Source organism: Solanum tuberosum, unplaced genomic scaffold (genome assembly GCF_000226075.1).
Source record: "Solanum tuberosum cultivar DM 1-3 516 R44 unplaced genomic scaffold, SolTub_3.0 scf00067, whole genome shotgun sequence".
Taxonomy (NCBI): domain Eukaryota; kingdom Viridiplantae; phylum Streptophyta; class Magnoliopsida; order Solanales; family Solanaceae; genus Solanum; species Solanum tuberosum.
In genome coordinates, this window is record NW_006238991.1 from 87,441 (window position 1) to 97,046 (window position 9,606).

Genomic DNA, 9,606 nt, shown 5'->3' on the forward strand with positions numbered 1-9,606 from the left:
AATCAGAAAGGTAGGGCATCAGGTTCTACGTCTCTAGGGAGTACTTTAGGTAACATGATTTTCCAATTTGTCCAAAATGTGGTAGGAAACCTTCGGGCGAGGGTCTTGCAGACCGGGAAAAGTGCTTTCGGTGTGGTTAGTCTGGCCAGAAGTTGAAGGAATGCCCTTCTGCCAAGCAGGGGCATGGAGGTAACAACAATATGGCTCAGTATAGCTGCAGCATCACTAGCTGGTCGCCCCACACAACAAGGTGTTTCGTGTCGTAGAGCTGGCGATTAGCGCTAGAACATGTTGTATGCTCTCCAAACTCGCCAGGACAGGGAAGATTCTCCTAATATGGCCAGTGGTACGTTACGAGTCTTTAATTTAGATGTTTATGCACAGTTAGATCCAGGGGCTATGCTGTCTTTTGTAACTCCCTATATAGCTGAAAACTTTGGTGTCAGTCCTGAATCTCTCTCAGAATCTTTCTCAGTCTCTACTCCAGTTGGTGACCCAGTTATAGCTATAGGGGTATACAAAAATTTCCCCGTCATAGTTTCCTAGAAAGTCACCTCAGCAGACCTTGTAGAGCTAGAAATGGTAGATTTTGATATCATTCTAGGCATGTATTGGTTACATTCCTGTTATCCCTCAATCGATTGAGAGCTAGAATCATTCAATTTCAGTTTCAAAGAGAGCCAATCTTACAGTGGAAGGGCAGTAGCTCAGCGCCTATGCGTTAATTTATCTCTTACTTTAAGGCCAGAAAAATGATTTCCAAATGGTATGTATATCATCCTGTTTGGGTTAAGGATTCAAACTCCGAAAACCAACTCTTGAGTTAGTCCCGATAGTAAATGAGTTTCAAGAAGATCTTCTTACAGTTTCTCTTGAAAGGGATATCGACTTCAGAATAGATCTCTTTCCAAATACCTATCCCATTTCAATTCCTGTTCACAGAATGGCTCCAGCCGAGCTTAAGGAATTGAAAGAGAAGTTGAAAGACCTTCTAGATAAGGGGTTCATCAAATCCAACATCTTCTCATCGGATGATCCAGTGTTGTTCGTGCGAAATGAAGTTGGTTCTCTCAGAATGTGTATTAACAATCGGCAGTTAAACAAAGTCACAATCAAGAATAAGTACCCCATCCCCAGGATTGCTAACTTGCTCGACCAACTTCAGGGTTCTAGTTGCTTTTCTAAGATAGACCTCAGATCCGTCTATCATCAGCTCAGAGTCAGACATAGTGACATTCTGAAGACAACCTTTAGAATTCGGTATGGTGACTATAAATTCAAGTTATGTCTTTTGGACTAACGAATGCTCTTGTAGATTTCATAGATTTAATTAACAGGGTGTTCAAACAATATTTAGACTTGTTCGTTTTTTTCATAATTGATGATATCCTCATTATTCTCAGAATGGAGAGGAGCATGCGACTCATCTGAGAGTTGTTCAGCAAACTCTCAAAGATCGCCAGTTATTCACTAAGTTCAGCAAATGTGAATTCTTGTTATAGTTGGTCACTTTCTTTGGTCATGTGGTATCTAGCGAAGCGATCCGAGTGGATTCTCAAAAAATTGAGGCAGTGAAACACTGGCTCAGACCCACCTCTTCAACACATATCAGAAGTTTCATTTGGTCGGTTATTAAATGAGATTTGTTGAAGGATTTTCATCCATAGCTTCCCCATCGACCAAGTTGACTTAGAAGAAGGTCAAATTTCAATGGTCAGATGAATGTGAGAAAATTTTCTCAGAACTAAAGAGTAGGTTGACTACAACTCATGTCTTGATTCTACCAGATTGTTCAGACGCCTATGTGATTTATTTGTGATCCCTCCAGGGTCGACCTAGGTTGTGTGTTGATTCTGTGATGTAAGGTAATATCTTATGCTTCTAGAAAACTGAAGGTCTATGAGAAGAACTACCCGACTCATGACCTCAAATTTGTAGTTGTAGTATTTACCCTAAATATTTGGAGACACTACTTGTATGGTGTTCATGTTGATGTGTTCACAAATCATAAGAACCGAGTATGTGTATACCCAGAGAGAGTTAAACTTCTGAAGAGGTGCCAGTAGAAATTCTTGACTGTCAGGTTCGTAGATGAGAAATAAGGAAGTTGCTTCAGTGAAGGTTTTGTGGAGGAGTCCGTCCGTAGAGGGAGCTACTTGGAAAGAAGAAGCAGTCATGATGGCCACGTGTTCTCAATTTTTCCTTCCAATTGTGCTTCAAGGTAATAGTTCCTCTCCGGTCTTCCAATTTACTATTGTCTAATTCAGTCTCAATATCTTGTTCCCTCAGTTATCATTGCATTCCAACACATTTGCATGTTCATAGAACTCAGTTTCGTTAGATATCAGCTTCTAGTACCCAGTAATGAGGATTATAGCCCTTCCCTCCATACTCAGCTTGTTTAGACTTCATTCGAGGATGAATGTTCCCAAGAGGGAGATATTGTAACACCTCTAATTCGAGAATATGGAAAAATACAGCTTTCCAGGATCAGGTGTAAGATTTGATGGATGCCACCAACGAATCGTGTGTCAGACCAAGGACCGTAGGTGGGGTCCCGTGGTTTAGTCCCAGATGTAGGGAAAATTCAGGATCAAAAGGTGACACCTATAACCGTGTACCACGGTCCATTGGTTGACCCATGAACCATAGGTTGGGTCCGTCGTCGGGGTAAAAAAATTGATGGTCTCCGATCCCACCCACGGTCGACCACTACGTTCCATGGTTGGACCTACGGACCGTAGGTGAGGATCAACAACTTCTTAGAGGAAACTGGATGTTAGGTAAAATTTAAGCCGTCATATATTTTAGCACAAAATGAATTATGTGGCCCATGAGCTATCAAATTAAAGACAATTGAATCCTCTTTCCAACGCCACCAAGTTTGCTAAAATCCAACCTCAAAGTAAAAAGGTATGGTTTTTTTACTGTAGCCCTATCGGGCAGAACTTGAACCACTACCCAAGTCGACGGCCAGTAGTTCAAACGAAGGTCTTTCAGTTGCACCGTGGATGACCTTTGTCAGCTTTTAAGTCAGGGTCATTTTGGTCTTTCCCCTATGCGTTGGAGCCCTTAAACTACGTCGTTTGATGCCTAAACTACGTCGGTTTATTCAGTCTAAGCTTAATAACATAGTCATACATACCTAGAACCCTCACTCTCAAAAAGTCATCCAAATTAGAACGAAAAGATGAGAAAGAGGCGCTAGTTTCTTTCAAGAACAAGCAGCAGTGTTGTCATGCCCCGAGACTACACCCTGAACGTAGCCAGCACTCGAGAACAATTGTTGGCCCCAAGCAAACCCTTGGACTGGATCAATACTCAGCGGAAAACTTACTCAACAATAACAAAACTTTAAAAGTAAAGTTTTAGCTCAATGTCTCAAAATAGGTACTAGAATATTTTATTTTAAACATTTACTGGCCAAAAGAGGCAACTCAAGTCTTTAAACATTAAACACTTGAAATAAAAAAACTTCTCAACTTCTACTATCTATCTATGAAGCCTCTTATACTATGAGAGATGTCGGTACAAGACCCCCTATCATCCTAACAAAACTGAAATAATGGAAATAAATAAGGGATCCTCCGAAAGCAATGAGTCTCACCAAATCTAACTTGAACTACTATGGTATCAATGAAGCGCCTTTTGATGACCTTGATGTCATGTGTCTGAATTATGAAACTATGCAGGCCAAATGACATCAATACATTGAATGTACATATATGTAAGGGGAACACTGAACATAACATAAAAGCTTGAACTTGGAAAGAAGGAAACATACTCACCTCAACTCTACTCAACTCAACATCAACTCATGGATACTCAATACAACATAAAAACAACAATAACGATGTAGTTTATATGAAGCACTTAAAATAGTAGATAACAACTCAATATATTTAAAAAAATAATAACTCAGTTTGTATGTAAAGATACCAAATAACTCAATTTGGAAGATTCTCTAACCGACAACCATCACTATGAGATATGTGATGATACAACGTCTTGCCCACACTACCAGAATTGTCCTATACGTTGCCGAAGTATAAGACATCCTCGACTAAGAGGATCCACTAAAATATGTTGAAAATCAATAAGGAATCATCTAAAAAGTATGACCCTTTTTACCCACGTTGTCTACATGGTTTATGAGGACTTTGAGTTGTATGAACTCGTCCCCATATAAGTGCTCAATACTACTCCCAATAATATAACTCAGCTCATATGTTGAAAAACACTTCCTCATCCTCAAGAATTTAGATTAGTAGTCAAAGGGTTCTCTTAAAAGAGATTAAACTCAAAAACACCTCATGTGCTCATTTGGAAATCAATGTTTCCTCTCATTTTAAATGTAGAAACATTAACTCTTGGGAATACTTAGTTCCCATAGATTCATTTTGAAAAATGAAACTCAACTCTCCTCATCCTCAAACTGAAGTACTCAAGTATTAAAACAAGTTTTAAAAGGTTGTAAAAGACTTCTCAAAATGACTCAAAATAACTATCAAGACCTTACTCTTAACTCTATCTTGAATTTGAATTATGAATTCAACGGTTATGATACATGTTATAAAGTATCTCTCGATGTTTAGATTTAGTTCAGAGTAGTTAGTATCATAACGGAGGTAAGGTACACCTTAGAAGAATTTAGACGGGTCAAATGACAGAAAAGGATGGGAGTAGCCGATCCTGGCGCACTGAGTGGCGTGCCACACCTGCCCCTGAACTACAAAGAGCTCATCTTGGCGTACTACAAGGGCGGCATGCTGTTGTTTGCCTAATCAAGACACAACTTCCAATTCAAGTGTCGATCGTACAATAGTAATATAACCCAACCGAATAGGTTGAGATCGAGTCCCAAGAGAGTGGTTACAAGAATTAATAAGTAAAATAAAGTTCTAATCAATCATAGCTATAAACATTAACGATTAAAAATATACTAAATCTAAAGGGTTGACATGAATGTCAATTATCAATGGGGAGTTTGTATTCAACTAATGAACAAAAATAGCAGAAATATAAAGATGCGAGATATGGAGACGAGATTTTTAGGATGTGATAGGAATATGGGATAAAATATACTATTGGGTAAATACTATTGGTAGTACATCGCAGATTATTTGTACCTAGGCTAGACTTTAGTGCGGGTGAATTCTCTCTCGAGCAACTTACCCCGAATCAACTCGGTTTCTCTCGAACACCGGGTTGCAGCACTTAAGCACAACCTCCGCCTTAGCCCATAAACAAACCTTGATTCATGGAATACTTTCCTCCATGAAGTCCTCTCTACTCAATTTTCAAAAATGGGTTTTATTGTTCAAAAAACTAGGGTTTCCATTCTAGTCATGGTTTCTTCTTTAAAATGTTTTCATTATGTTATTTGATGTATATTATGGATGATTTGACGTTTTAGTGGTGATTTTATAGTAAAACTCCCCATCAACCCATGAACTACCCCATGACCCCAATTTCATGAATTTCAATGAAGGTATTAATGTAAGGTGATTTCTACTATGTATTTTGGTTATGTTAATTTGGTTCTGAAACCTTGACTTATTCATGTTGATTATAGTATATCCTAAATGTAAGTGTGAGAATTGGTTCATGACCTTGCAAGGGGTAAATTGTGAAGGATTGTTCATGATTCTTGATAGTTATTGATGAACTTACGAACTCATTTGAAAGGTGAGAATCCTATAAATTTTGTGTGAATTGAGGTGTTGTAGGCAGACTAATTTCGCCTATCCTTACACATATTTATGTATAAATTGTCTAGAATGATGTTGATGTTGTCATGTTAATGAAGGGCTAGTTCTCATGAAAACACTATGAATAATGAGGTGAAAGTCACTCACCCTAAAATGATGATTCTAAGGTGAAAGGTAGTTCTCACTTAAATGAATCTATGATATATTTAGTGAGTTGTATTGAACGAAGGGCAAAGTATGCCTTCACACATGTTGATACAATTCCATACAAATTATGTATATATGGGAAATAATGCTTAGTACCGAGTGGATATGGAAAATGAGGAAAAGGCCCCTCCGCTAATGCAATAGGTTGGGTGGATATACAAATTATGTATATATCGTGATCTGCGGGAGGTCTATTGGTGGAATGGCATGTAGACGGATATAGCGGGCATTGTAGCTAAATAACCAAACTTTTAGCAACTCAAAGCCGAGCACCAAAAACCAGGGGGTTTGTTACAAGATATAGATCTTTCCACTTGGAAGTGGGAGGAGGTGAATATGGACTTCGTTGTGGGGTTGCCTCGTACTCGAAGGCAACATGACTCTATTTGGGTCATTATTGATAGGATGACGAAGTTAGCCCATTTTCTTCCCGTCATGATTTCCTTCTCGGCAGAAGACTATGCTAAGTTATACATTGAGGAAATAGTGAAGTTACATGGGGTTCCTTTGTCCATCATATCGGATCAGGGTACTCAGTTTACTTCACATTTTTGGAAAGCATTCCAAAGAGGGCTTGGAACCAATGTTAAACTTAGTACCTCTTTCCACCCTCAGACAAATGGTCAAGCGGAACAGACCATTCAGACTTTAGAGGATATGCTGAAGGTGTGTGTGATTGATTTCAAGGGAAATTGGGACGATCATTTTCCATTGATTGAATTTTCCTACAACAATAGTTACCACTGAAGCATTTCCATGTCTCCATTTGAATAACTTTATGGTAGGAGATCTTGATCTCCGATGGGTTGGTTTGAAGTAGGTGAGTTTTCTCTAATTGGTCCCAATCTAGTTTATGATTCCATTGAAAAGGTTCAACTCCTTAGAGAGAGGTTGAAGACGGCTCAAAGTCGGCAAAAGTCCTATGCCGACAATATGAGAAGGGATCTTGAATTCGATGTTGGTGATTGGGTCTACTTAAAACTCTCACCTATGAAGGGTCTGATGAGGTTTGGCAAGAAGGGGAAACTTAGTCCTCTATATGTGGGGCCATACCAAATCTTGATACGTGTGGGAAATGTTGCATATGAATTAGACTTACCCAGTGAGTTGTCTCTGGTTCACCCAGTGTTCCATGTGTCCATGCTCAAGAAGTTCATTGGTGATCCGGTAACCATCCTTCCCTTAGAAGGTTTAGGAGTTGATGAAAATCTTTCCTATGAAGAAGTTCCGGTTGAGATTTTAGACCGCAAGTTAAGAAGTTAAGGAACAAAGATGTAGTTTCTGTTAAAGTCTTATGGAGGAATCACTTAGTTGAGGGTGCTACTTGGGAGGCCGAGGCCGCTATGAAGTCCCACTATCCTCATCTTTTTGCTTCTACTCCTACCCCTACTTGAGGTAATTAGTTCTTGAGTTGGCGTTTTGGAATAATTGTACTATGAGTTTTCTTTATGATTTTCTTATGTGTGCATATTCTTGTGAGAATCCATGTTTAGCATGTATTGAGTTTTCATGATTTATGTATTCCTCATGTGGGGCTGCACTTTAGTATATTGGTCGCATATTTGACTTAGTGATGTGAACTAATGAACATGTGTGCTATACTTTTTAAGATATGGCTAAATGGCTCTTTATTGATTGATTGTGTTGACCTTGTTGCATGGAGAAGGTAATTCCTCCTAAGATGATATGAAATGATAATGTTGTGTGCATAGTAGGTTGTAGATGTAGTTCCTACCTCCTTGTGATTGCATGGATTATGTCTTGAGGTGGAGTGATATTTCCCTTATGTTTTGTGCATTGTTAATGTGGCATGTTGTTGGGTTGCTAGTCTTGAGTCGTTAACCCCTTTAATGTGTTTTAAAGTATCACTCGAGGATGAATTATCCTAAGGGGGAGATAATGTAACACTTCAGAAAATGCTAGGTTAATCTAGAGCCTAAGCATATGAGCTAATGTTGAGGTTCAAGGAGGTTAGTGAGTTAACGTCAATATTCGAGTCCTAAAATAAGTTCCCTAACTTGATACTAAGGTCCTAGAGCCTATACGTCAGGGCAAGGCTCCCACAAGGGCCCTTGATGAGAGCCAAGGGGATGCTCTAAAAGCTACCAAAAGCGGCATCATTTACGAAATGAGGACCACGAGGCGTGGACTGACTCACACCTCATAGATGGGAATCGTGAGTCCAGCCTTAGCCTCCTCAAAGGTTACCCAAAACTCCACGTTCCAGCCCCATTCCACAGATGTGCAGTACGGTCCGTGGACCAGCTCACGCTCCGTGGAAAGGTCTCGTGAGTTGATACTTAGTCTCCTCACCAAGACCTCGAACAACCCCTCTTTGAACCAAACCACGGACAGCCAGGATGGTCCGTGGACCCATCCACACTCCGTGGTTTGGGGTTCATGGATCGTGCCTGGGCAAGCTATCTTGGTTCGGCCTTAGAGGGGGTGTTTTTCTAAATTACTAATTCATTTGTTTAAGGGTAGGGACGGTTGTATTTAGTTGTTTTAAGTTTATTAAAGTATTTTTAAGTATTAAACAAGTCTTTTAACTCTCATAACTCACAAAACTGAAAATCAAACCATTTCCCCCCCAATAAATTTCTCTCTGTAAACTCCATTGAAGAACATAGATGAAGCTCAAGATTAGGGTTCAAGCTGCAAGATTTTCAGTCAAAATTCATGAAAAAACATCAATCAAGTTATGGGAACCTTTATTCATGGAATACTTTCCTCCATGAAGCCCTTTCACCTAAATTTTTGAAAATGGGTTTTACTGTTCAAAAAACTAGGGTTTTGATTCTAGTCATGGGTTCTTCCTAAAAACATTTTCATTATGTTACCTGATGTATATTATAGATGCTTTGTCGTTTTAATGGTGATTTTAGAGTAAAACTCCCCATCAACCCATGAGCTACCCCGTGACCCTAATTTCATGAATTTCAATGAAGGTGTTGATGCAAGGTGATTTCTACTATGTATTGTGGTTATGTTAATTTGGTTATGAAACCTTGCCTTATTCATGTTGATGATAGTATATCCTAAATGTAAGTGTGAGACTTGGTTGATGACCTTGCAAGGGGTAAATTGTGAAGGATTGTTCATGATTGTTGATAGTTATTGATGAACTTCTGAACTCATTTGAAAGGTGAGAATCCTATGACTATTGTGTGAACTGAGGTGTTGTTGGAAGACTAATTTCCCCTATCCTTACACATGTTTATGTATAAATTTTCTAGGATGATGTTGATGTTGTTGTGTTGATTGAAGGAATAGTTCTCATGAAAACACTATGAATAATGAGGTTAAAGTTACTCACCCTAAAATGATAATTCTAAGGTGAAAGGTAGTTCTTACTTAAATGAATCTATGAGCTATGTGGTGAGTTGTATTGAACGAAGGGTAAAGTATGCCTTCACACACGTAGATACAATTCCATACTAATTATGTATAATTGGGAAATAATGCTTAGTGCCGAGTGGATATGGACAATGAGGAAAAGGCCCCTCCGCTTATGCAATATGTTAGGTCATCTATAGTAAACTCATGAGATGGAAGCTCCTCCGCTAATGCAATAGGTTTTGTTTCTAGTAGCAATCTCCCTATCCCATAAATATGTTCCAAACATAGGACTTAGCTAGTGGATCCACTTAGAAGCTAAATATGATTAGTTCTACCTTCCGCTAGTAAG